The sequence below is a fragment of the Pezoporus wallicus genome, unplaced genomic scaffold, assembly GCF_028554395.1.
Source record: "Pezoporus wallicus isolate ANWC-B61680 ecotype Strahan unplaced genomic scaffold, APGP_CSIRO_Pwel_v1 contig_5935, whole genome shotgun sequence".
Taxonomy (NCBI): domain Eukaryota; kingdom Metazoa; phylum Chordata; class Aves; order Psittaciformes; family Psittacidae; genus Pezoporus; species Pezoporus wallicus.
The window spans coordinates 1,955,917-1,982,045 of record NW_026637215.1 but is presented as its reverse complement, the minus strand read 5'-3'; the positions used below and the strand labels follow the sequence as shown (position 1 = coordinate 1,982,045).

Here is a 26,129-nt window from a genome sequence, read left to right as displayed (position 1 = left end):
GAACTGGAGCAGGACATCATGCTGGGGAAGAACTGATGCCATCCAGGGAACTTGATTAGAACTGAAAATGCTCCTGATAGAAGAGTCTAAAATCATAGACTTCAAAATGCTGACCTTAGAACAGAGCACTCCAGTGTACAGGAGAGGTCAGATCCTGCTGCTGCTTATCCAATAGGCTGGGGAGGAAGGGCAGCAGCATGTAGGGATCCCAGACTGTCCTGGAAATGGAGGAAGAAGCAACTTTGATGCTGTTGAAATATAGAGGACCATTTAAACCATCTTTAATGTTTAGTTCATGGACATTGTGGTTTGTATTCACGTCCTGCTGCTTTCACACTATACTGGAAGACAGCGGAAGAGAGCCCAGTGTCTAAAGGGGACAAGAAGAAACCTGAAGAGGGGCTCTTGATGAGGGGCTTGGACAAGGGCCTGTAGGGACAGGCCAAGGGAATGGCTTTAACCTGCCAGAGGGGAGACTGAGATGAGCTCTTAGGCAGAAGCTCTTCCCTGTGAGGGTGCTGAGGCGCTGGCACAGGGTGCCCAGAGAAGCTGTGGCTGCCCCATCCCTGGCAGTGCTCAAGGCCAGGTTGGACACAGGGCTTGGAGCAAGCTGCTCTAGTGGAAGGGGTCCCTGCCCATGGCAGGGGTTGGAGCTGGATGAGCTTTAAGGGCCCTTCCAACCCAAAGCTGTGTTGGATTCCATGAGCACTGCAGCAGCACGAGGCAGCCCCAGTTGGGTGCTGGTGCCGGGCAGTCGGCGCAGCACGATGGGTCCGGCTCAGCTGAGGAGAAGGGTCCCTGTTGAAGGATATTGCGTTAGTGCTGTGATATTTCCGTGTGCTCCTGGAGGAATTTTCCCTTGCTGTGCTGCAGAAATCCCAGCAGCGATTCAACAAGGAAAATGCAAATAAGGTCACTTCTGCCCTGCAGGGCTGCAGGATGCCCTGGGAGAAAGCCACGTCCTTGCTCCTCAGCAGTATTAGTTCAGCTACATGTGCTTTTATTCTAAAATAACCCTGTGTTGCTTTTGGGGTTTTTTGTTTGTTTTAATCCTGGTTATTATTTCTGGTTCGCTCTGCTCAGGCCACGGAGGCATTACAATTAACTATTAGAACGTCTCCCACTGTGGCTGGTTCCCGGGATGCTGGGTGAACCCCAGAGGCATGGCTATGCATTCCAGTGCAGACGGGCTCATGCTTACCACAGGCTGGAAGTAAGCATGGAGTAGCCTCTCCTGCCTGCCAACACCCCTCCTTGGCCACAACCTCATCTGGCAGCTGCCGTTGAGCGCAGCGGGGAGCAGCAGCAATGGGTTGCTCTGAAACATTTGGACATTCACATCTGGGTCCTTTCCAATTCCGGCCAGATTCCCAACGAAGAGGAGTCTCCAATCCACTGTGTAGCTGCCTGCAAACAAACGCATGCAGGCAGCCGTGGGGAGGAAAGCAATGCTACAGAAGCCTCATTTCCCAGGAATCCAAACTGATCAACTCCAAGTAAGCATGAGCTGCAGCAGCTGCCAGCCCACTGTAGCTGCTGCTCTTACCTCAGTGTGGGTGGGTGGCACACTACCATGAATTAACCAGTTTCAACCCTTACTCATCAGAGTGAGAAGGAAGGCACCAGGTTTTACATTCTAAAGGCTGCCTAGGAAGAGTTTAACTAAAACTGATGAGACCGAGGCAGGAGGGAGGGGGGTACCCATATTACCATTTTTCTTTCATGTTTTTCCAGGCTAAAGCTTCCATAGTTCCTCTCTTCTTCCTATGAAGTTAAACAAAAGAAAAGGGTCAGAGCATGAAGGGGAATTAAATGGGGTAAAGTGAGACATGATATTAGTCCTGACACACAGCTCAGTCTTCTTACGAAGCTGATGTGAGTACCGCCACTTGTCAGCCCTGCCTCTACAAGTTGAGGCCAGTCAATAATTCTGCCACTCTTTTTTTCCTGCTGACAGTGCTGGGCAATGAGCAATTATTCCCCTCTGTTAGCACAGAAATCCAATTGATTTTTAGGGCTACAGAGCTGCGTCGGTGCCTTGCAATATCCTTCAGAGCAAACACGTGGCATTCAGTCAACAGCTCAAGCTGACCCCTGTTCACATGAAGAGGCACAGTTGTGCACTCATTCAAGATACCCTACTTTAAAGTTCATGAGTTGTCAGGGGCACCTTAACAGTATTTTGCAACCGAAGACCTGATTATTGTTTTCCCCAGGTTTGCAAATGGTCTCACATTAAAATCAATGGCAAACATTCCGCTATTATTTCTGAACATCAAACAGGCTGAAGTAATCCTGTGAGTCATAAGTACACGATGGTGCTAAACGTGCCCAACGCCGCCTAGAAGAGCAGGACAGGATGGCTCAGGCATTATCATGAGGGCAAAACCCGATGTGTTTTGCCAGCAGCGGTGCTTTAGTCATGTTGGAATGGCTGCTTTACATGTCTTGGGATATAAATAGCTGAAAAGTGTTTATAAACACTTTAAAGTAACAGTGGGTACAAAAATAGCCAGAATGTACATGTCACATTTTTGTCTGGACTCTCTTCTACACTTTACCAACCTGGACGCCCACTTAGTGATGGGAGGGGAGTGAAGATGATGGGAACAAATCACTGTCTCAGTACCTTCAGTCAGTGCAATTTCTGCTCATTATTCTAAAGCAACCTGGGAACATCTAAACGAGTTTAACATAAAGAAAAGCATAAGAAAGAGGCTAGTTTTCATCTACTAAATGGTGTTCCGGACATCCCTGGCAATACCATATGCAAACACACTTTAACAGCCCGGCCCTCCCTGCAGAAGAGCACCCATTGCTCTCCCCACACACGCAGCCAGTTAACATTAACTACAGCCCATACAGCTGGTAGGTGACCCCAGTAACCCCAGTTGAGGCAATGGCTTGGAACCAGCCGGTCCCACAGCACGGTGAGGCATGGCTCTGCCCCAGGGCTCAGTCCTGAGAAACAGCTAAGATTCCTGCTGCCAGGATGCACCTCTGGGCATCTCTGGAGCTCCACCAGCAAAACGCCTGTCCCAGCACACTCAGTTGTTGAAATAGGAAGTTGGTAACTATTGCTTGTGTACGTAAAGCTATTTGGTGCTGCAGGAGGGGCATCAGCTACCCTGGAATGACTGAGGAGTGCTTTGATGAAGATCTTCTCTGAGTAAAACAATAAATCTCTCTGGGAATATAAGCCAGAGCGTCAGGTTGTGTTAGGGAATTATTTCTAGGTCACTTGAGTTCACCGCGCCGCACTGCAACTCCTTCACTGAATGATGACCAGAGCAATTAATCACAACACTGGAGAGAAGCACCAACCTGCACTGGAGGCGACTCACTTTGCCCTACAAGTGGAAGAGCTCGGTGGCTTTTAACCTGCTCTTTACCAGCTGCCAACACATTACCTTTCCTGCTGAGCTTCCCCCAGACTTAGGCTCAGGCTGGGGGGGATAAGGGTGACCTTTCCCAGCCTGGTTGCTCCTGCTGGGATCCTGTCAGGATCTGCTTCAAAATCAGACTTGGATTTGGGTTAAAACTCACCCCACCTCCATCCTCCTGCACTGCTTGGGGTAAATGAGCCCCTCGTTCTGTTCCTCTTGCTCCTGAAGACTGAGCTTCCAGCAGCTGACCCCAGTGACTGATCAGGTCCAAGCTGGGAACAAGCTAGAGAAGAAAGACTGTTCAGCCTGGAGAGGAGAAGGTGTCATGGAGACCTCATAGCAGCCTTCCAGTATCTGAAGGGGGCCTATAGGGATGCTGGGGAGGGACTCTTCATTAGGGACTGCAGTGACAGGACAAGGGGTAACGGGTTAAAACTAAAACAGGGTAGTTTATATTGGATATAAGAAAGAAGTTCGTTACTGTGAGGGTGCTGAGGCACTGGAATGGGTTGCCCAGGGAGGTTGTGAATGCTCCATCCCTGGCAGTGTTCAAGGCCAGGTTGGACAGAGACTTGGGTGAGATGGTTTAGTGTGAGGTGTCCCTGCCCATGGCAGGGGGGTTGGAACTGGATGCTCTTAAGGTCCTTTCCAACCATTCTATGAGTCAATGATTCTTGCACAACTGAATCCCCACTGGTACAGCTTACCTGTGAGTGAGGTCTGCAGGGGATCACTGGGGAGACTTCACAACACAGGGAAACAGCCGGACTTGTGCTCATGGGGAATTGCTCTATGTTGAGCTCTTTCTCTTCCATCATTAACTTACAACATAACTACCTGAGGTGTGGCTTGAGCAGTCACTGCTGCGCCGCACACTGGGTACCCTAGGTAAGAAAGGCTGCAGTAATTCAGACATGCCAACAACATGCACAAGCTTTTCTTCCTTCCAGTGCCCCATGTTGGCCCAGCCCACACAGACCAGGGCAGCAATGAGCTCCCCACCTTCTGAGCAGCTGGTCTGGCTGAGATTGCCCCTGCTCATTGCCAGCAGTTGGAACTGGATGAGCTTTAAGGTCCCTTCCAACCCAAGCCAGTCTGTGACTATGAAATAGACCTGCACAACACCCCCAGCCTGAAACACCTGAAGGCTCTAACACAGTGAACACCTCCATGCTCTGCCTGATTGAATCAACTCTATTCAGCCCTGTCCAATCTTTCATTTCAAGAAGGATGTATTAGAAAAGCCAGTTCAAGCTTCCCAACTCTGATCAAATGTGAGTGAGGGAGATAGTGGTAATCTCCAGCAGCAGGTGAAACGCTGGGAGATACTCCTTTTAAAATGAGGAAATAAAGGGGGAAGGTCTCACCCAGCTACCAAACGCATTAACAGAGGTTTATCACAGATCTGCAGCATCCGTATTGATCTATGACAGTGGCCTTTCTTTTTCTTCTCTTTTTTACTTTCTTTGGACTAACCAAGGTAAGACAAAGAAAATCAGAGTGACTGTGACAGGGATTAAGCCCCCAAAGCACTGCTTTATAGCACCACTGGTTGGGGTTTGGAGGGGCGAAAAGCCATACACTGGAATGCCTGCAATTGAACAATAAAACACAAGCTTATGAGCAAATGGTGCAACAAAACAAGTCTGGAGACATGAGGGTTTTGCTGTTGGAGCAGGGTGATCGTACTCGGTTCCATCATTCAACTGTCAGCATGAAACATTGTGTGTGTGCTGCTTTTAAGCTTCTCATGTTCACAAAATGCTCCCACAAATATGCTAAGGGTTTTTTCTTAGTGCTTTACATACTATGCCTTAATCCACATTCAATATTTAATGATCTGGTTTCAGCTCATCCTTTCCTTTCGTAAGTGACAGGCTTCCCCAGGGGTTTCTGGCATGCTGGGTTTGTATTTCCACACTCTGCTTTGGTTTTCTTTGTGTTCTGAAGGTAAACTCTCCAGGATTACGAAATCAGGACTAGGGGTGGGGGCTGGTTTTATTTACTGCTGGCTTTTCAGGAAACCCTGAGTTTAAAATGTTCCAGGATTACTGCTATAGGAAAAGCCTCATGAGTAGCTTACATTAACATAAAAATGCAAATCCAAGGAATGCTATTGCACCATCACACTGCTGTCAAAGTGCAGGCCCTTTGAAAAAGCCCTTTCTGCATCAGGAGTACACACTGGTGTGCCCTGCCCCATCCCTGCCTCTTTTTTAGCACCGATTGACAGCATGGTTTCTGCAAGAGCCACTTGCCCTGTTCTGAGCCCTTGTGCTGCCACATGCAGAGCTCCCCTCTTGAAGCAGTGCCAGCAGTGAGCAGAGCCCCTTGTGCACCGGGTGCTGGGTGCTGAGGAGGGTCCTGGAGCCAGCAATGAGCAGAGCCCCTTGTGCACCGGGTGCTGGGTGCTGAGGAGGGTCCTGGAGCCAGCAGTGAGCAGAGCCCCTTGTGCACCGGGTGCTGGGTGCTGCGGAGGGTCCTTGAGCACAGCGCCGGCAGCGAGCAGCTCAGGGGCTGTGACATCAGTGCAGGGAGGGAGCAGAGTGCAGCCCATGGTACATTAACCAGGGAAGTTGGGAACTGCACAACTCAATGGGCTGTCAGAACAATGTTCCTCCGATGCTCTGCACAGACCAGCATTTTGTCAGTGTAAGTACACATGCCAACACTGGCTAAGCCTTCAAACAAGCCGTGTACATTTTATTAGTGACTGATGTAAGTAAGGGCAGGAAGGAAGAGGAGGAAAATTCATTTTCCTTCAAACCACTAATAAACAGATCCGCCGGAGAGCTGGGTGGCCTGCAGCCTGCAGCTCCCATCCCAGGGCCAGCTTGTCTCTTTGGCGCAGTGAGATGAACAGTTTCAGCTCAGGTCTCATGGACAATGTTCACCGTTTAAACTGACCTCATTTGGGTCTTCTGGGGCAGATGCTGCTCTCACAGGCCCTGGCACCATCCTCATGAGTTTTAAAGTGAAAAACTGTAGCTTCCGTGGTTGTATGAGACCTCAATTAGTTGCACACAGCTTAACTCTGAAAGCAATTCTTGTCACCAAGGCAGTTGTCTGTATCTGCTCAATGCAGTTTATCATTATTGCTGTTCCTGAAGCAACCCTGAGCTGCTTGGCTGGGCCAAAATCTCCCTAGCTTGAACACTGCACAGACACAAACCCAAGAGCAGCACTTGCATTACCGTAGCTTTCAAGATAGGGCAAAAGGTTCATTCACTAATCTCCACTTACCTGCTTGCTGCTGCTGTGAATAACACATCCAAGTCCGAAGTACAGCAATGACCAGTGGACCCATGGCAGTGCAACATGGCCATGTGGGGAAGGAGAGGTTCAGGTCGCATTTTTAAATTCCATGAGCCTGTGTTGCAAGTTAATCACAGAATCCCAGACTGGTTTGGGTTGGAAAGGACATTAAAGCCCATCCAGTTCCACCCCCCTGCCACGGGCAGGAATACCTCCCAGCCTGAGGTTGCTCAGAGCCCTGTCCAACCTGCCCTTGAAGTTGCTCCTCAAAAGCTTCCAGTAATTCCCCACGTGCCTCGACAAGGTGTATTAACCCACAGGACCCCAGAGCAGGCTCAGTGCCGGAAGATCCCCCTGGTACATTGGTGCAGCTCAGTAGAACCACCCTAAAGCTCTAATGGGAACCAGATGAGAACCCGCCTCGCCACCTACAGCTCTTCTACAGTGCCCTAGAGCATTCAGGGGTTTGCTCCTAACAGCCAAGACAACCACCTGGGACTGGGTGCAGCCGCCCTTTCCCAGCCTGAGATGTGCCCAGGCAGTGGGGGGGCACCCAGAGGAGCAGCTCGGCTGGCAAAGAGCAGGGACTGAAAAGCTCCAGCTGTGCAGCATGCAGCTGCAGACAAGACCCTGGGTGGTAACGCTTCCCCCTGCTCGTCTGCCTGCACCCTTAGATGCTGATGCGGTTTCCAGCCCATCAGACAGTGCAATACTGAGCACCAGGAATGCACTGGCTTCCTTCACGTGAAACAGACTTTCAGTGTACTGAAAGTACTTAAACCTTCAGTGTACTGGCCAGCGCTTAAACCCACCACCCACCATCACCTGCTGCTTTAGATGTGCCTCCAGGACAATGTTCCCCCTGCTGCAGACACAGTGAGGAAAGCAGAGGTAGGAATCAGCCCACTGGCTACACCTCCTGCAAGGCTGCATCCTAACCGAGAAGGAAAAGAGTATCCTTAGCATGGGAGATGCTCAGCGCCTATTGACGATGGGCCCCTCCGGTCCTGTTTTTCATGGGAATCTTCCCCAGAAGGTTCAATCCTGCAAATTTGCAGAAAAAAAAAAAAAAAAAAAAATCAACTTCATGCCCCCTCCGCCAACGAATGTTGTAAAATCCATCGGGATTACCAACCCTGGGTAGGGAATAACCCAGTAGTACTGCACCTCTCACATTCAAAGTAACGTGCCCTTTCTGGGAACGTCTCTTGAAGTACATCCACCTGTGGGAAATCAACTCAAATTAGTTCCCTTTTCCTTTCTATGATCATGCTGAAAGGAACATCTATTTTTCTCTGCTAAAGCAGCTATTTACCCACTCATGCTGCCTGGCAGACTTCATTAGAAAGGTGCCAACATCTGGCTCCTAAATCCAGCAATTAATTGTGATGCTACAGCCTGATTAATATACACACAACACGAAAAAAGAACAACATTGCTTTAGGAGCTGCTCTAGGCGTTCTGCTAAAGGAAATACAGGTGTAGCATGTCTGTTTGGAGAATGTCAGACTCCTCCAGCAGAGATGATTTGTAAGTGGTCTTATTGAATAGATAACAACTAAAACACTTCTCTGAACGCCAAAGACTTGTGTAATCAATCTACCCATTCCTTCTCTGAAAAATACATCGTGAAGAGGTGTGGTAGCACCCAAACATGCCTTCATTTTTAAGACAGATAATGCTTTGTTTATGGGGAAGCTGAGAAACTGAAGCAAAGAAAGAATGCACACCAGAATTTGTCAACCCATGATAAACAAATTAGGAGTGTGATGTTCTCCCATCAAACAAGCCACGAAAACTCACTAAATATTAACACTTACTGAAAACACTACTATGGCTTTTAGCACTCCTACGCTCTCTCCCACCCATCACACACCGGGTATATCTGATTAGGCCATGATTTTACCGCGTTAAATTTACTTGGGCTGCTGAACATTAAGCACAGTTGCCTTGAGACACAAGAGAGATTATGTTCAAAGAAACATTAGGTGGTAATTATAAAAACTAACAGGCTAAAGAAAGCCTTTCTAGAGTTGAAAGGCATCAACTCCCTTCTTAGAGTCCAAGATTATCTGGGTTTGGAGCAGAACTCTGCTTAACAGCAAGAGTATGTTAGAAACCATTTATTCAGGTTACAAATGGGTTTTATCCAGAAGCAAAGCCAGTGCCAGATTTGTTGCTACCCTTTTATTATTAGTAGTATTAGTATTGGTATATTAATAATAAGAATTACTAGTAATATATATTAATAACAACAATGATAATACTTTTTTTTTAAATAAGTGCTTGGCCAAGCTTTCAATAAACGTGTGGGGGACAAAATTCAGCTGGTATAAACTGCCATAGGAAGTGGCTAACGTAAAGCCACGTGAAACATGGGACTTTACATTTGTATTAGCTAAGACATATACATACCAGCAATTCTTGAAAGGACAGGCATCAAAGAAAGGCAGATACCGCATCCTATATCTCCAAACATCAAGTTATACTTCCTAACATTTGGAACCTCTAGAGCGGTGTAAGACTGAAATGCAAAACGCCTACATGGAGAGAAAATGGCTCAACTCAGAAAGGTTATAATTTAATATAGTACATGTCTGTCATTTTACTGTCTGAGGCTTCCACTTGTCTCTTACCATCTCTACACCAGTACCTCTATCGCCATAACTGGATGGACAATTTGCAAAGGACACAAAACACTGATGCAAAGGACTCAACAGCCTTTAAAAAGAATACGGCACTGAAAAACAGGACACAATTTTGACCAGCAGCCACCTAAAGATAAAGTTTGGAGCACGTCTGGAAGGGAGATTTTTATGGAAATATTCTCTGTGCGCAGTTCAGAACTTGAGCAGGTTAAAAATTGTAAGGTAAAGGTTTCTTATTTACCCACAACTTAGAGGCACCAAGCTCACTTCTGTAAGTGATTTGGTCCTAAACACAGTAAAACCAGAAAACATGAAACTTCCCAAAAGGACTAGTCCTGCCTGCCAAATAGTAGGTAGTAGTAGATATTCCTGATGTGCAGAACTATCACCTCTGGCAGGATGTTAATAGCACATTAAAAGTCAAAGAAAGAAGAATCTGTATTAAAATACCAGCTGCCCTTTCTAGAAGAAGAGCAATGTTAACATGAGAGTTTGCATCTAAAGGTAGAAAAAATTAACCTAAACTTTGAACACATCTTTCCTTCACATCCTCCTTTTTGCCTCAATATCTTCAGTAAGTGCTTACAAGAAAACCAGGGTGGAATGGTCTGGGGGGGTCACGGGTAAGAAACTCAGCTATCGAACATCATGAGCAGGCACATTTATTCTGGTGGACACATATTCTCTAGCGTGTTGTCATCAGCAGGTGAATGTTGTTAGCAATAGCTGTAAATCCACTGTGGTGGTTTCTAACCTGTGGGCACCTCCTGAAGTTATGATGATGGAATGAGCTCATGCCTCTTCAAGAGTAATAAGAATTTACTACTCTTGTAGCTAATGATGCAGACGTACTGCATGTGTTCCTATTTCCTAGAGATGAATGTTCATCTGAAGAACTGAACACACCAGGGACTTCTTCAGGACTTCAAAGTACGTAGTTTTTCATATACAGTGCTGGAGGGGAAAAAAAGAGAATAAAAGGGGTTTTTCCATATTGTTAGCCATACCTATCTCTTAGTTCTAAAACCTAGTTACTGATAACAAGTTGACGACGAAGATCAACTTCCAAGTAAACCCTGGCTCTACTTCCTCAGTATCCTGAACTGAATAGCCGTGTTCAACTATACTGCTGGCTCATGTGCCTTGAAAAGTTTACAATGTGAATACTGACAAAGTAATTGCATTTCTAGCTCTTGCATCAAAAGCTGCTGTCCATCTCGTTTGAATTCTTCATTTGTCTGCATGTCAGAGGTCTGGCAAGGAGGTTGAAAAGCCCCCTTCGCTTCTTTGGTGAATGAGTGCCCCATAATAGCTGTCAATAGCCTGAAAAGGATGCAAAATTGAGATGCCAAAGACATAGGGTGAAGTGCTGCTGCGTTCATGTGATGAGGATCTCAGACCTTTCCTGCTACAGGTGCAAAAGTCTTGGTCTGGCCTTTGAAAAGAGAACAAAGAAGAGATTTGTTTTCCTTCTCCCAAGGCTGAGTACATCCCCTAGGCAGCTTGATGTAAACTGTGACTATTCAAAAGCTCAAACTGGCAGCATTTATGATTAAAAATGAAAGCCAGTTTGATACAGAAGAATGGGCATTAGATCACTTTGTACTTCTTACTCATTATTACATCATGAATGGGTGATTTTATTTTTAAAGAACTTAAAACTACAAAGATTTTCTCATGCAAATATTTCCTAACACTTTAGAAATTAATTAGGATGACAGTATTGTGAATACATTATTGCAGATGACATACTTTGGTTTTTAGATGTATTAATTGTTAAACCGCCTATATTTTCTTTTCTTTTGAAGAACCAGAGTAAAATATGATTTTGCTCCACATGAAGCCATTGCAGAGTTACTTTAGGTGCAAAGAAACCTTCTGATTGCTAAACCCACTAGTGCAAGATCCCTTGGGACAAAGCTTCTCTTTGCCACTTGTGTGTGGGGAGAATAGATGGTGCTCTGAGGTGACTGTAGGTGCTAACGTGAAGCCCCTTTTCCTTCAACAGGATCAAGCTGTTAAGGCCTTTGTTGTGAAGAACCTGCTAATGCTTTGCGGCGATCTCTGCTATGCACAGCACAACCCCTCAGATCACAGGACCCCAGCCTGGTTTGGGTTGGAAGGGACCTTAAAGCTCATCCAGCTCCAGCCCCTGCCACAGGCAGGGACCCCTTCCACTAGAGCAGCTTGCTCCAAGCCCTGTCCAAGCCTTGAACACTGCCAGGGATGGGGCAGCCACAGCTTCTCTGGGCACCCTGTGCCAGCGCCTCAGCACCCTCACAGGGAAGAGCTTCTGCCTAAGAGCTCATCTCAGTCTCCCCTCTGGCAGGTTAAAGCCATTCCCCTTGGCCTGTCCCTACAGGCCCTTGTCCCAAGCCCCTCTCCAGGTTTCCTGCAGCCCCTTCAGGCACTGGAGCTGCTCTCAGGTCTCCCCTTCAGGAGCCTTCTCTTCCCCAGGCTGGCCCAGCCCAGCTCTCTGTTTCTATTCACAGCTTTTCAAGAAATCAAAACCCACCTTTGACAAAACACGGTCTGGTTTTGTGGCCTCAACCGGCACAGGAATTCCCAGTCAGGGAAGCACAGCCCCAGCCGGTGGGACCCAGGAGGGGCTCCCACCACGCCTGCATCCAAGGCAGTGACCAAGCAGAGCCTCACAATGCTCCAGTCCTGAACTCTGCCAAAGCCCTTGGCTCTTTGCTGCCAGCCCACTGCTCTCAGCGGTGTCCAGAGAGTGCTCAGGACACACACGGGGAGCTTGACAAGGCTGACTCAAAGAGTGGTTTTATCTCTATTGGACCGTGAATGCGTGCTGGGGACAAAACCAGTCTGCGAGTGATGGAGTGGTGGGATTTCCCTCTCCTCTCCGCTTAGAAATGAGGTGCATTATGAAACTGTTAATTAAAAAGCATTCTTAATTTCAAGCACTATCTAATAGAGCGTTGTCTCTCTCTGGGGGTACAAAATACCTTAGCAGTGCTTAAAGAAAAGAGGCTAAAGGAAAAATGCAATTACAGAGTGTAAAGAAAGGGATAAGGCTTAGTGCAGAAGTTTGACTCAATCTTTCCCTTGACAAAGCTGAAAACTGGCAACATTCACCTGTGCTATACAGAGCTGAGGATACCACAAGGAGCAGCAATTGAAAAGGACCTTCATCCAAAAATTACCCCATTCAGGGAAAGAGCTTTTTCTCTGCTAAACGAAAAAGATCCATTGTGTGGGCAGGTGATGACAGTTAAATACAAACACAGGGAAGCATCATCTCTTCAAAAGCCACTTGAAAAACAAGAAAGCAATGGAGTAGGAGGGAAATCTGTTCAAGGATTCTCCTGTCTAGCAATAACACTGTGGAAATGTTACTCATTCATACAAACAATCCTGTACCTAGCGACCATAAGCAAGTAATACTGGGTTATGGGATTCTTTAGGTTGGATTGTGCCTAAATAAAAAAGATTGGTTTGATTTTTTTTTTTCTTGATCCAGTTTTTCCTCTAAATTTTGAAAGAAACAGGTTTGTTTCTGTTTGGTCCCACTTCACACCAGAAGTCGTATTGGTTGACCACATCCTCGAAGTCCCTTCTCCTCTGGGCATAGGACAGGATAGTGCTTGCTCAAATACACAGGCAGTAGCCAAGATATGCTTGAGCTCTCTGGGCCATGCATGTTCCAATTTTGACCATAACGGTGATATGCTATCACATGCATGTGATAGCACTCAGCCTGGTGGCACACCTCTGCTTGAATTGCCTCCTAAAAAGGCACTGCTGGCAAGGACTCGTTTGGTCAAGTCTTTTCCTACCTGAAAAGTGGCACATAGTGCTGCAAGGCACCACTGTGCAGTGCCTGTCATCTCGGGGCTTTTTTACGGGGCTTGACTAAGATGTTTCTGATCATTCCAAGTCAGGCATCTTCAGGAGTTAGGAGTTTCTTGTTAGAAAATCTATACTGATTGATGCTCCTTGCTCAGGTGCTGACAACCCTAAACCACACGCACAAATGCAATGTGCAGGTGAGGGATATGGGGAATGTGTGCATGAAAACACCATACGCACAGAAAGCCTCTTCCAGCCCTGATTCAAAAGGAACTTGTGAAAATGCACTGCAGTTTTGCCTGTGTAAATCACAGAACCATTAGGGTTGGAAGGGGCCTCTGGAGACCATCTAGTCCAACCTCCAAATGGTGGTCATCTTCACCAGCAGGAAGAGGAGCAGGTTTTTGGGTAGTTAGCTGTGCTAGTACTAGGCTGTAAGTTTTGCAGAGGGTCTGCAGACCTCAGAGCTGCAGCCTGGCAGGGCTGCTCTGTCTGAACTTCTCCTGACCTGCCCCAGCCCTATTTTACTTGGTTTAGCCATGGCAGCAATTTCTCTAAATGGACAGTTATCTATGGATACCCCGTTTTACTTCTGTTACCTCTGTATGCTGTAACCATAGTTTGATAGTGCAGCAGTAACAAGCAGTAATTCTATGTGAAATGGGCAATGATATAATGCAGAGAAACACAGGCCTGGTACTACAGCAGAGACCTTGAGTACTGGAGACACAGCATGGGGCACCTGGGAATATAGACACGGGATGGAAATATCTGGGATACAAGAGACCCCCAAGGCTATAAATAAATCAATGGTGAGTTAAAGAAACGCAGACCTAGAGGTGGACAAAGCTGGGATTAAGAAAAACAGAGAACATAGAAATGCTATTTAAAGTATGTGAAAGGCATCATGTATAGTAAATCCACATGTAATGTGAAGGGGAGGGAGGGAGGGAGGGAGGGAGACAGGGAAGGAGAGAAGAAGGAATGAAAGGAATGAAGGAGGGAAGGAAGGAAACGAGCAAGGAATAGAAGAAGGGAAATATAAAAACATGCCAGCAAACATATAAAACCACAAATGAATCCTAGCGTGAAAAAGAAGAAATCATCAAGGTCAATTCCATCTAGACTACTAATGAATCTTAATCTGGATCATTAAGGTTTCAATTACACTAGCAGTACATTCTTGGCTTTCTATGAAAGTTATATATGTGTCCTATTTGCCCATAAGCAAATTGCAGTGCAAGAGTTGCACCAGTCCCCTCTCACCACTGCAAAATTGCCAACCAAGGCCAGTACTTGCCAGGCACTGACTGCCCTGAGGGTCACGATACGTGACTCCCTCCTCAGTTCACACTAAGCAATAGTCACCACGTCACTGCCTGAAGGACATGGATGGAAAATTCATCATGGATGGACAAAGGACCTAGATACTCCTTTCCATGCTTACGCTTCCTAATGAAAAGTGAAGGGTGCCTGGATTTTATCATTTCCAAATGTATTGCGGTTCCAAATAGGGTTGAAGTGCAGAATGAATTCTGGGGGTTGAGGGGTAGCAATTTTAGGGAAGCACAGATCTTTTCAGATCACAGTCCTCTCCAGATTCTGAGCGAACCCACTTCTCACAAAACATGTTAAACTAGCCTCTGCAACATCATCCTTTACTTCATTAATCTATCTTGGAGTCATTTTGTTTTGCCTCGCAATCAAGCGAATAGCCATGTCATATGAGCTTTGCAGCTGGGACAGATTTGAGGTCTTGGAAAGCAGCTGGAGTTGAAAACCCGACGCTATAAAAGGTTTCTTAGAGTATATGCCTCCAGCAGTTTTGTCCTGGAGTTTAAAATAAAGTCCAAAGGGTGAAGAATTTTCATTTCCTTCTAATTTCTCCCAGCCTGCTACAGATGGTTACTATTTGCAGCTGCATTCATCCCACGTCTTGAGAGGAACAGAGAATTGTGCTTGGACCATCAGATATGTTCAATCCCAGTCAGTCACGTAATTGTTCCCCCCAGTCCTTCTGCCTTGGATCAAAGGAAAGAGGCAGGAGTTAAGATACCTTCTGAGCAAGGTATTGTAATCAGTTCCAGCAGAACATCTGAACTTCAACATTCGAAAGATATGAGGGTATTTTCCATGACAACATTTTGCTCCAAGATGTCTCAGACACACAAGATGAAAGTCACAATCCGTGTAGAGAGCAGAGTGGCAGTCCTGCTGTAGACAGCACTACCCATTTCTTTCTATGCATCTACTCACTGGAACTTCTGTAGTAGCAACTGGTTCACACAAACCACTGACACTGCTTTACCCATTACTACAAGAGAAGCTTGCCCAGTGTTCAAACTAGATGCTGTAGTAGCTCTAATAGATCAATGAGCAGCCACTCATTGATTATCTTGGCTTTATCTTCCTCTCTGTCAAAAGCTGTCACATGCTTTTCATCTAAATTAGGTAGTCCTTTCTCCTGGTGCAGCTGCAGTTATTCAGCTAGATGACAGTGCTTTGCTGTGTTGCATTGCATGTTGTATTTATAAAGCTGAGCAATGTGCAATACAAATATGAAACACAAAAAGTTTTCTGAGGGAGGTCAAAACTACTGAGGTGCTTAAGGACCAACTTTTAAACCTAGATACATAAGAAAGGTTTCTGTCCATATGAATAGGTGTTTTCTATGTGTTTCTGAGAGCAAATATCAAATGAGGTCATCACTAAAGCTAAGCAGTGGCAATTAGTTTTGCTTACATGAATATTTTTCTTACCTTTAAAGCACCTTCCTCTTCTCATTAAAGCATGATCATGAGCACTTGGAATCTCACCTTTCTTCAGAGCCTCACCACCCTCACAGGTAAGAACTTCTGCCTAACACCTAATTCAAATCTGCCCTCATATCATATCAAGTAGCAATTTTTTAATGTAAAATACTCATTTTTAATGTAAAATACTCAGTCCTGCAAGGGTACATAAAGGAAGCCACTGCAGCTACAGGACTCTTCAGGCATTTTCCAAATCCCACATTCATTAACATTCATTTATGTCAACAATATTTCCCTATGGTTTTTAAAACATCAACTCAGTACTTTCAGAGCACAAGGTCATGGTGTTACCCTATAGAGAAACGGTTGCAGCGCACCAGTAGAGGACTAAAGCGAATGGACACATAATTCAGAGTACAGAATCACAGGATCATAGAATGGTTAGGGTTGGAAAGGACCTTAAGAACATCTAGTTCCAACCCCCTTTTCCAAGATCCACTGTGGATAATGGCACCATGCTGCATACTCACAAATCTATCACAGCAACACAGGAACGTCAGGCTGGACAGGGCCCCTGAAGGACAGATTGCCCAACCTTCTCAAGGCATTCTGACTTCAAAGCTACATCATTGCTGGAGTCTTATCCAGGTTTTTAAATCTCCAGGGATGGAGATGCCAGAGCACTGAATGAGTGGCTCCAGTGTTACCCACTCTCATTGTGAACACTAACGGGTTCTCAAGCATATACCAGGACTTACATCTCACCATTTATTTAAAGGTTTTTGACATTGGGCTGGTGTTCCTAATTACACAGTCCTCACCAAGCTGCTTCGGAGCAAGTGGGTAGGTCTAGCTGCCCAGCTACACAGACTGAGGACTATCCTACCAGAATATGGTCCATTTAAATGATACATTTCAAACCAATGTCTCAAATTAGGAAGTGAATTACCATGGCGGTCAGTGGAAACTAGACTGTAGGATGAATTTCGTGGAAGATAACCTTACAAAGCATCATCTGGCATCACAGCTCGGGTCCCAGGGCCCCGGTCTGAAAGAAACCTTCTTGTCCTCTCCCCAGTAGATAGGTTTCTGCTTCAGCTGCACACGTCACCCCAGACCCACTGAGCTGTCTATGTGCATCACAGCACTGCTGACATGCGAGCAGCGTGTCCAAGCAATGACTTTAAACCACATGTGCCCTGAGTTTCCCTGTAAATATGCACACTGTGCCCTCAGTATTCCTTCTTTTTGCAGTAGCCCTGGAATCACACCAATGAAACACCGTGTTTGCTTCTGCTAGTATCCAGGGCAGCAAAAGTGCATGTTAGAAAAGAACTTGTTTTCTGTTCAGTTTGATGCTCTTGCCAGCTCTGCAGAATCCAGACATGTGAACTCTTTCTCACTGTCATCTCTGGTCTTGCTCATGAGGATAACTTCACACAGTTCATCACCAATTAAGGTTTTCACATGATCAGAATTTGTCTGATGTTGAAAGGAGAATATCAAATTCAGTAGAAGGTCAGCAGAACTGAGACCATGGAGCCAAGCATTAATACACACACCCTCCACCTGAACTGAACTGAAACTTCCTAAAGCTTTCCTAGAAAGCTTAAGGACAAGGAGGATGCTGCCCATCAAAGTGATCTCTGAGGGATGAGAAATTCCACCTGATCACAGACCACAGGCAGCCTTCATATGGAATTTATAAAATCTACTGGCTTACGGCTCATGTTCATGCCTTTGATTTTAAGCCAAATCATTCTGTTTTTCCTGACAACCCTTTTTGTTTTAGGTAGAAACCTTAATACGACAATGTGACATATATTTAAATAAAGGACAGATTTAATTAATCCAAGATAGGTTTAGGAGCAGAGCAGATCACACTCTGTAGCTCTCATTATTTGATCAGTCAGCTTAATCTCAAATAACAACACTGGCAGCTTCTTACTGCATCTGTTTTCGTCTCTCTATTTATTTATTTTTAATCACAAGCATTTGTGGTTTATACCCTCTTCTGCCAAGCAAATCATAAATACACTGGAGAATCATTTCAAATCCTTCCTTACCAATCTTTCCTCTCACTGTTCCCATTTTGCCACTGACTTCCTCCTTCCTCTCCAAAAAAACTCCAGCAAAACCCAAACCCCAGCAACAGAACTGAACATTTTCCAGAGAGTCTTGCAGAGCAAGAGGCAGTGAGTCTTCTTCACCTCATGAGCCTGCTGGCATGGAGCTGACATCACACATGCACAGGGTTCTCTCTTGAGACTGGCCTCCAAGCAATGCAGCATCATCGCTGGCAAAGCTGAAGGACACACCAAGGTCAAAAGAAAGGAAAAAGGACCCAAACCCACTTCTGTTCAGAGACTTCCCTGTAGACAAACAATTCCGAAAGCTGGACAAAAATACAACGCATTGGATGTTATCAATGCAATTATGCCCTCTGAGATGAATTTGCGATGCTTAATTGTTTAAAATGAAAGAAGCCGTTTAGATAAAACAGAAAATGACATCACTCAACTAAATCTCTTAATAACATCAGCTTCAACTATAAAATCCATCCTTTTAAGCAGAGCATACTGAGGATTAAGCTGATACACTGAAATTATTCCTGAGAATGCACTGGTTGAACGGAAATCTAAATTGCTTATATGTAAATCCAGCAAAAATACCTCAACAACAAAGATTTGCAACATTAGACACTAATGGAATTTGATATCATGTCACAGCTTTTTGATAGCCCAGAGCTAATGACTCAGTGCCCTTCTGCATGTGCTGCTTTATGATCTTATGTTGAGATAACAGGATTTAAAGGAAAAACATCTCACTAATGATGAAGCAAACTATTCAGGTAAAGCTGCCTAGAAATGGCAGTCAGGTACAAATAGCTTTCCTCCACTCCTCACAGCTTTTCAATGCTCTACCATGACCTCAGCTCAGCAAACCAAATGGCTGGTAATGACAGGCCCCTCTCCAGCCTCGCACCTCTGCTGTTCCTCACACCAAACATACAGGCACTAGAGACTCCTTTTAACTGCTTAGATTGTACAGAAACGCCAATTGAGAACTGAACACCACTGTCTTACTGTTTTCACTGTAGCAATTCCCAAATCAAATGGTCCCCATCAGTGAGAACTTCCTGGTGCCAGCTGGGTTTCACAGATCAATCTGTAGGGGAAACGGAGAGGGAAGGGAAAGCTGCCTTGGTGCTGACATCTGGTTGGCATGCTGCTTGGTGCTCTGCCACAGCTCTCCCACTGTCTTAAAAGGGAAGTCTTAAAAGTGGAAAGAGTTTCTTTTATCCCCATTTTCCTGCCCAGTCTTCCAGCATCAAAGCAGAAGTAGGGGCTGCCTCAATAAAGTCTAGATTTCGCATTTAGCACACCACCATCCTAACCTTCCATTCCCTGTAGTTTTTAGACACTATTTACAATGTCAGAATTCTACTCCCCTCCCTTCCTCCCTCCCAACAAAATACAACACAAACGATTCCAACAGTTGTCTTCTCAGGATGTGGAGCTTTGTACAAAATCCTTTGAAATATTTTGGTGTGGATTTTACCTCATTTTGGGATCATCCGCCCATAGGCACTAGCCTCCCTGTTTAGAAGCCATTCTAAGCTGCTCACAAAAGCTAGCACAGAGCTTTGCACACATGAAGACTAAAATAACACGCAGCCCGTCTTCATAATTGCAGGAGTATTCCTGTGAAACAAACAAACAGAATTCAGTATTTCTGCTCCATTACACCTGGTATCATACAGCAGCACGAGCTTTTGGGACATGCAGGCCCTGCAAGTGTTCACACATCATGTAGACGAGGCCCTCAGTGACATGGGTTAGTGGTGGCCTTAGCAATGCTGGGGAACAGTTGGACTTGGTGATCTTAAAGGTCTTTTCCAACCTGGTTGATTGTACGATTCTATTCGTCGAAAGTTGCTCTCAACTCCTCCTGAATGGCCGAGTCCAGCACTGGCAGCCATGCAATGCACAAAATCAATACATGGTTTAGAAGGAAGGAGTTGTAAGAATATCTACTGAGCATTTAAATTAACAAAAGTCACAAAATTCCCCCAGGGACCAATCACAAGCAAAGGTTTCCACATGTCCTTTGCAGAGCTCCTAGCAGAAGGTTCTTTGTCTCAGATCACCTGAATTACATAGATGCCCAAGCTCTACTGGAATCAGGGAGAATTAGGAAACTACCTACTTTTGTGGATCTAAATCTCAGGAATCCCATGGAAGAAAAATTCATCTGGCTGCTTACATGGCAGTGATCCCTGTATAGAACGACTGACACTAGCAAGTCACAGCTTTGCCCTGTATTTGATATAGTGTTTTGGTGTCAGTTCATTTCAGATTTGATTTACAAAGCCACCATGAGATTCTACTTTAGGAACCATTCCCTCCCAGATTCCCACCTGAAGAGTGAGGACTTTGGGGAGCTAAGGCTGGAGTGTCTCATCTCAGGAGCATGCACCCCTGACATCTCATATTACTCATGCTTGTTGCGTTTTCTAGGCTCACTAGAAAAAGACAAGTATTTATTCTGACATTTTCTAGCAGGCAATAAAGTAACAGGGCCAATGCCATGGGCTGGGTAAGTGTTTCGATCTAGCATGAGGTCATCCTGCTTTATATCCACTATACGCACAGCCAGAGCTAATTGCTGATGTGCTCAGTGCTCCATCACAAGCTCCGCCAGCACTGTTTGGCATGTGGATACTATTCGCAGCCTCTTCTTCCATCTCTCATGCCTGTGTATTGAGGCAAAGCACCTGTATTTCAGCAGATGCATTTAAAAACGGGCATGAATTTCCACAGCACTGTTAAGGTTACCTGGCAATAAAGTTAGCCTGAACAGATACATTCTCTGGCTCTTTTGCAAGGGAGACTCTGGCAGAGTGAAACCATCCTTCTACTCGGTTCTTAACTCAGCCAGATCTTGAGACCAGACTTTGTTAACGAGCTCTGTGTCCTCTAGTATTTGCAGCCATTAAAAGGGCTTGTTCCAAAGTACATCACCCCACCTTCGGATGGGAGGGAGCTCTTCTCTCATTACACCAGCTCATTCCAGACTTGCAGAGCTCAGCCCAAGCAACACAACCTTTTGTATTCCAGCAATCAGAATTTTCCCCGGTGCATTTTTGCAGTGTATTCACTCTGGGGATCCATGGTTTGTATGATTTCCAGATGACCGTGGTCCTTTACCCCACTAATACCTCAGCTGGGTGCATCCTGTGCGGTGAGAAAGGCACTTGTTTGGGAAAAGAAATGCAGAAGAAAATTGCTTTGGCACAAGATTCTCCATCTCATTTCTAAAAGGAGCAGCTGAAATCAGGGCTGTAAGTATCCCTGCTCCCTCCCCTCGCCCGGCTGTTCTTTCCCTGCACAGGTTGCTCACCTCGTGTTGCTAAGCAACATGCTTGTCTCACACACTTCGCATCCCAGTGCAGAAGAAAAGAGGGCAAAAAAAGATGCTGCAGGGACAAAATGATGCTGACAAGTAGGGAGCATAAACTTTTTCCTCTCCTACATCCCTTTTCTCTCATGCTCAATGTCTTTCACGCTACGTTAAACCTCATCTTGCCGTTCTCCACCAAAGCAAGCAGCACAATCCCTGGTAACCAGAGCATATTCCCAGGGTGACTATTAAAAAGAAAGCAGAAGGAAGGAGATCAGCTCATGAACCATATTCTTTTCTGCTGAAAACTATTGAAATTTCCTCTGAACAAATAGCAGGACTCCCAAAGCACTGTTACAAATGCTTAAATCCTGCACAGGAATCTAGGAGAGGTTGTAGACACAGATCATTACATATTGTGCAGCAATGTAAAATCCATTTTCCTTACATCTCTTATTATCAATGGCTTTAAAATTTGACCATAAAGCATAACTCCCCCAGGCAGCAATTTATTTCTAATGCAAGGTCTCCATGGCTCCTGACCTTTTTTTTCTCCCATTCACCTACACACACTATGAACGTTTGGAAGAAATAATGAAAAGAACACTGACTTCAGCTATTGTATGAATCTGAAGGTAACATTTCCATACGCTACACTACTCCCGTGCAGCCCAGTGAGTAGAGACCAATCTCACAGGACTATGGTTAGAAAATAACCAGAAGTTTACCCCCTTATACGTAGACACATTTGTTCGAGGCAAACCCCTTCCTCTGGCAGATCAAGTGCAGTGTTCTGCTTTCCTTTAGCAATACTGATTCCTACTCTTTTTGGTGTACAGCTTACAGCACTTCCAGTGAACCACCATAGCATCAAGCTTCCATTAAACAGACCATAAATGCAATACAGACGTGTGCTTCAGCTCATGCCTTCGTTTGCAGTACTAATCCATTGGCAGAACACGATTCCTGGACTCAGATCAACAGTGGTAAACTGATCCCATCTTGGAACTAGATTGGAACATGGGTCTGGTTCTGAGCCTCAGTTTACCATCAGTAAAATAGATGAAAATAGTCCTTGGCTTCTGTACTTTATCTATTTAAATATACAGTGCTCAGCACAGAGGATGACTTTTGCTGCCACAACAGCTACACTCCAAACAGATAATACATATTTGCCATCCAAACTACCTATAAAACGGTCAAACTCGGTGACACGATTTTGGCAAATCAAAAACAAGATTCAAAGGACCCAAAGATTTTATTACAGCATGAAACCAACTGAGCATACTCTTGAAACAAAGCATCAAAGACAAATTTATCTAATTCAAGCGGTAATTTTCTAATTCAACTGGAAGATTTTTACATCTTCTGAAAATTCCAGGCTGAGGCACTCGTGATGGAATGAAACATTTTGCTTGGCTCTACTTTACTTTCTGAAGAAAGAGCAGAAGAGGGCACGGCACAGCAATGGCAGTTGATACATCAAAACCCCAACAGTTTCACAACCTGGATGTGTGTGATACTACAATGGTCAGGCACAATTAGTAATGCAGCATTCAAAACAAAAGACGTGTCCCTCACTCTGTGCCCTTCCCTATGGCCTAGCATGACCATGGTACACTTTCTATCAATCAATCACCCTTGCCTCCTCCTATAACTTAATTGTAAAAGCTCTCTTTCCTGAGTAAGGAAAGACCCTAAAAAGATTATGAAGGGGTGGGAAGTCTCTCCCATGGTCATCAGTACATACCTTCTCCAGCCAGAACCTGTGAGTCCCTGCACCTGAGTAAGGATCCTACTGGCTGAAGTTGTCAGGAGTTCACCTCTCCCAACTTCACTTTGCCTCATAGGTTTCTTCAGTCCAAAGTTTCTCTAAAGCAAGGCCCAAGACCAGATACCCAGTTCCACTCTGTCCATGCACTGTCTGTCGTACAAGCCATAAGTGGATTTACAGTTCATGAGACCTACAGCTACTGCTGTGTTCCAAGAGACTTCAGTTAGTTTATTCATAAACATTCCTCTATGGCAAGACAGGTTTCTATCTTGTAACATGGTGGCATCTTCACATCAAAACAGAGTAAATATAACCTGTACTGACTCACAGTATTGAAAATAAAAATACATACATAAGTAAGAGGAAATAAGGTTGTGCAGAAAATACACAACTGTGACTGAATCATAGCAGACACTTGATTTGCTGAGTAACACGAACAATGGGGAAAACAGAAACAGGATAACATTTAGGGTGTTTTGCCCACAGTTGTAAAAGTAATATATTTTGTTTCCAGTTCTAGCTCCTGGTCTCAGCCTGCATGCCCAGAAATCATTTAGCTATATAGTAGTCATTGTTCTTCAGTACCACACTATTCTGTTTCACCTGCACATTCACTGAGAGAGTAACATAAATCTCACCTAAGAGGACAGCCATAGGCGTTCAGTTCTGACACACTAGTGGTTAAAATTGATGTTTGCAGGAAAAATGTGTTTTCACAGCCAGTCTTTCAAAATAGCAGCGCAATCCATCGCGCGATCCTGTTAGAATGCTCTTCAAAGGCATCAAAAGAGCTCAGTGGAGAGCCAAGACCTTTAGAGCTAATTTAAGGTGATTAGAGGATTAGTGGGTTTGACAGAACTGTGAAATACAAAAAGCAGATTTTGAGGAGGCGAAAATATATCTTAAAAACTATCGCCCATATGAGTGTAACAGAAAATGGAAATCTCTCTGAACTGCTCTGGAAATTCTTGGAGAGGGCTGTTCCTCGCACACACCTCTCGCTAGCAAGGAAAGAAACGCAGACGGCAGCACAACTGCTCACTGCTGAATCCCTGCGGAAAGGCACTCCCATAGCATCTAACCCCTAACAGATTTTTCTGTAAGGGTGTACCTTCAGTAAGAGCCATATAGAAAATTAATGATCCCAAAGGATGCAAGCGGGCCTGCTGACGCCATCCGCATCACAAGACAGTCATTGGACATACCAAAGAGGTCAAGTCAGAAGGTGGCTTCCACATTGTATCCTATACACAAAAAAAGACCATTGAAGGAAGGCACCTTTACTTATATCTGAAATTCCCTTCTCTCTGCTCAGTTCTGTGGCACAGTCCATTTTAGCCATATCTTGCCTAGCAAAGCATCTATTGTGCTCAAAATCTGCAACTTTAGATTGAAGCCAAGAGTTCTTGTAGCCAGCCATCAACAGCTGCTGGTTAAAAGCCAGGAAGCCAAAAAAAGAAACAGAAGAAAACTAGTACCAGCCAAGCCTTCCAAGCCCAGACCTTCGTTTTCACTTCTGGAAACAGCAGCGGAGAACAGAGCAGGATGTCTTCAGGGGTGCAGCAGGAACCCCCAAAGGCAGGGGTGTGAGGAGGTGTGCTAGCAACAGCACATCACCCTCTCATCAGCAAGTGCCTCAGCACTTGTGGGCAGCACCAGAAGACTGAAGACAAGAGTGGAAAAGGTATCTACAAGCCTCCATTTTTTATAAGGAAAAAAAAAGCAGTAGCAGGTCAAAGTCTACTGTGTAGTACAAGCAGGTCTGGGTACTGCATAATGCTATAAACATGCTACTTGGATGTCAACCTTACAGCCCATTTTAGCTGTAACCAGTTCTGCTTCCAAAGACGAACTCCTGAGAAGCTCCCCATGACCTGGCTTCAGTGTGTGCTTGAGCACAGAACATTCCTGTGTGCTGGATGCACCCCCAGAGCGTGAGCAGCAGCTCAGGGAGGGGGTCCTGCCCCTCTGCTGCGCTCTGGGGAGATGCCCCCCCTGCAGTCCTGATCCAGCTCTGGGGCAGCAGCACAAGAGGGATGTGGAGCTCTTGGAGTGAATCCAGAGGCCACGGAGATGCTGCGAGGGCTGGAGCAGCTCTGCTCTGGAGCCAGGCTGAGAGAGCTGGGCTGGGGCAGCCTGGAGAAGAGAAGGCTCCTGAAGGGGAGACCTGAGAGCAGCTCCAGTGGCTGAAGGGGACTTATTAGAAAGATGGATTCAGTTTTTAGTTGGGCCTGTTTTGATGGGACAAGGGGAAATTGTTTTAAACTGACAGAGCAGATTTAGCCTAGATATAAGGAAGACATTTTTTACACTGTGGGTGATCAAACACTGGCCCAGGGTGCCCAGAGAAGCTGTGGCTGCCCCATCCCTGGCAGTGTTCAAGGCCAGGTTGGACACAGGGGCTTGGAGCAAGCTGCTCTAGTGGAAGGTGTCCCTGCCCGTGGCAGGGGTTGGAACTGGATGAGCTTTAAGGTCCCTTCCAACCACAACCATTCTGTAACGATTCTATTTTACTGTTGTATCTATTAGTGGATTTACTCCATTACACAGAGACACAGAGAGAGTGTGTGTGTGTAAAAAAGACATGTATAGTTTCCTAAGGACTGTCAAGCAATGAACGTAGACAAAGCAGAAGTGTGACAAGAAGTGGTGTTAACAAATGAATGCCCAGATATAAAACAGGGAAGGTAAAAATGCCCTAAAAGTAATTAAGGTTTGGAAGGCCGGCCAAGACAATTAACAGTCAGAATACTCACAGGCCTTTGCTGTACTGGCCTGCAGGGTTTAAGACTCTCTTTCAGCTCTCACCTTCTTACCTTCCCTGTACTCACGTTCCAGTGAGTTCCAGCAGTGTGGGAGACTGCTATGCAGCTTTTCAGTCCCTTGGCCTACAACCAGGCAGTACGGAGCGAGGCAAGGAAAACCTTCGGAACAAAATCTGGTAACAATCAGCACAAGCTCCAAGCATGAATGTTTTCCTCCCAAGAGAACATGTTAAATTGGAGCTTTCATTGTCCCAGTGAGGGATGTCACAGTCCAGTTGAAGCTGAGCAGTGGTGGTGAAGCATCTAATGGGCAAGGATTGCCCTTTCGTTCACTG

General features: G+C 45.4%; 1 long non-coding RNA gene across 1 annotated transcript; it reads right to left on the bottom strand.

Moving 5' to 3' along the window:
* Positions 1–421: 421 nt before the first annotated feature.
* LOC130596532 (uncharacterized) lies at positions 422–25,505 on the bottom strand. Its single transcript, XR_008971545.1, has 2 exons — positions 25,359–25,505; positions 422–526 (listed from the first exon to the last, which is right to left on the bottom strand). It is a non-coding gene; the product is annotated as an uncharacterized LOC130596532 (long non-coding RNA).
* Between the last annotated feature and the right edge of the window lie 624 nt (positions 25,506–26,129).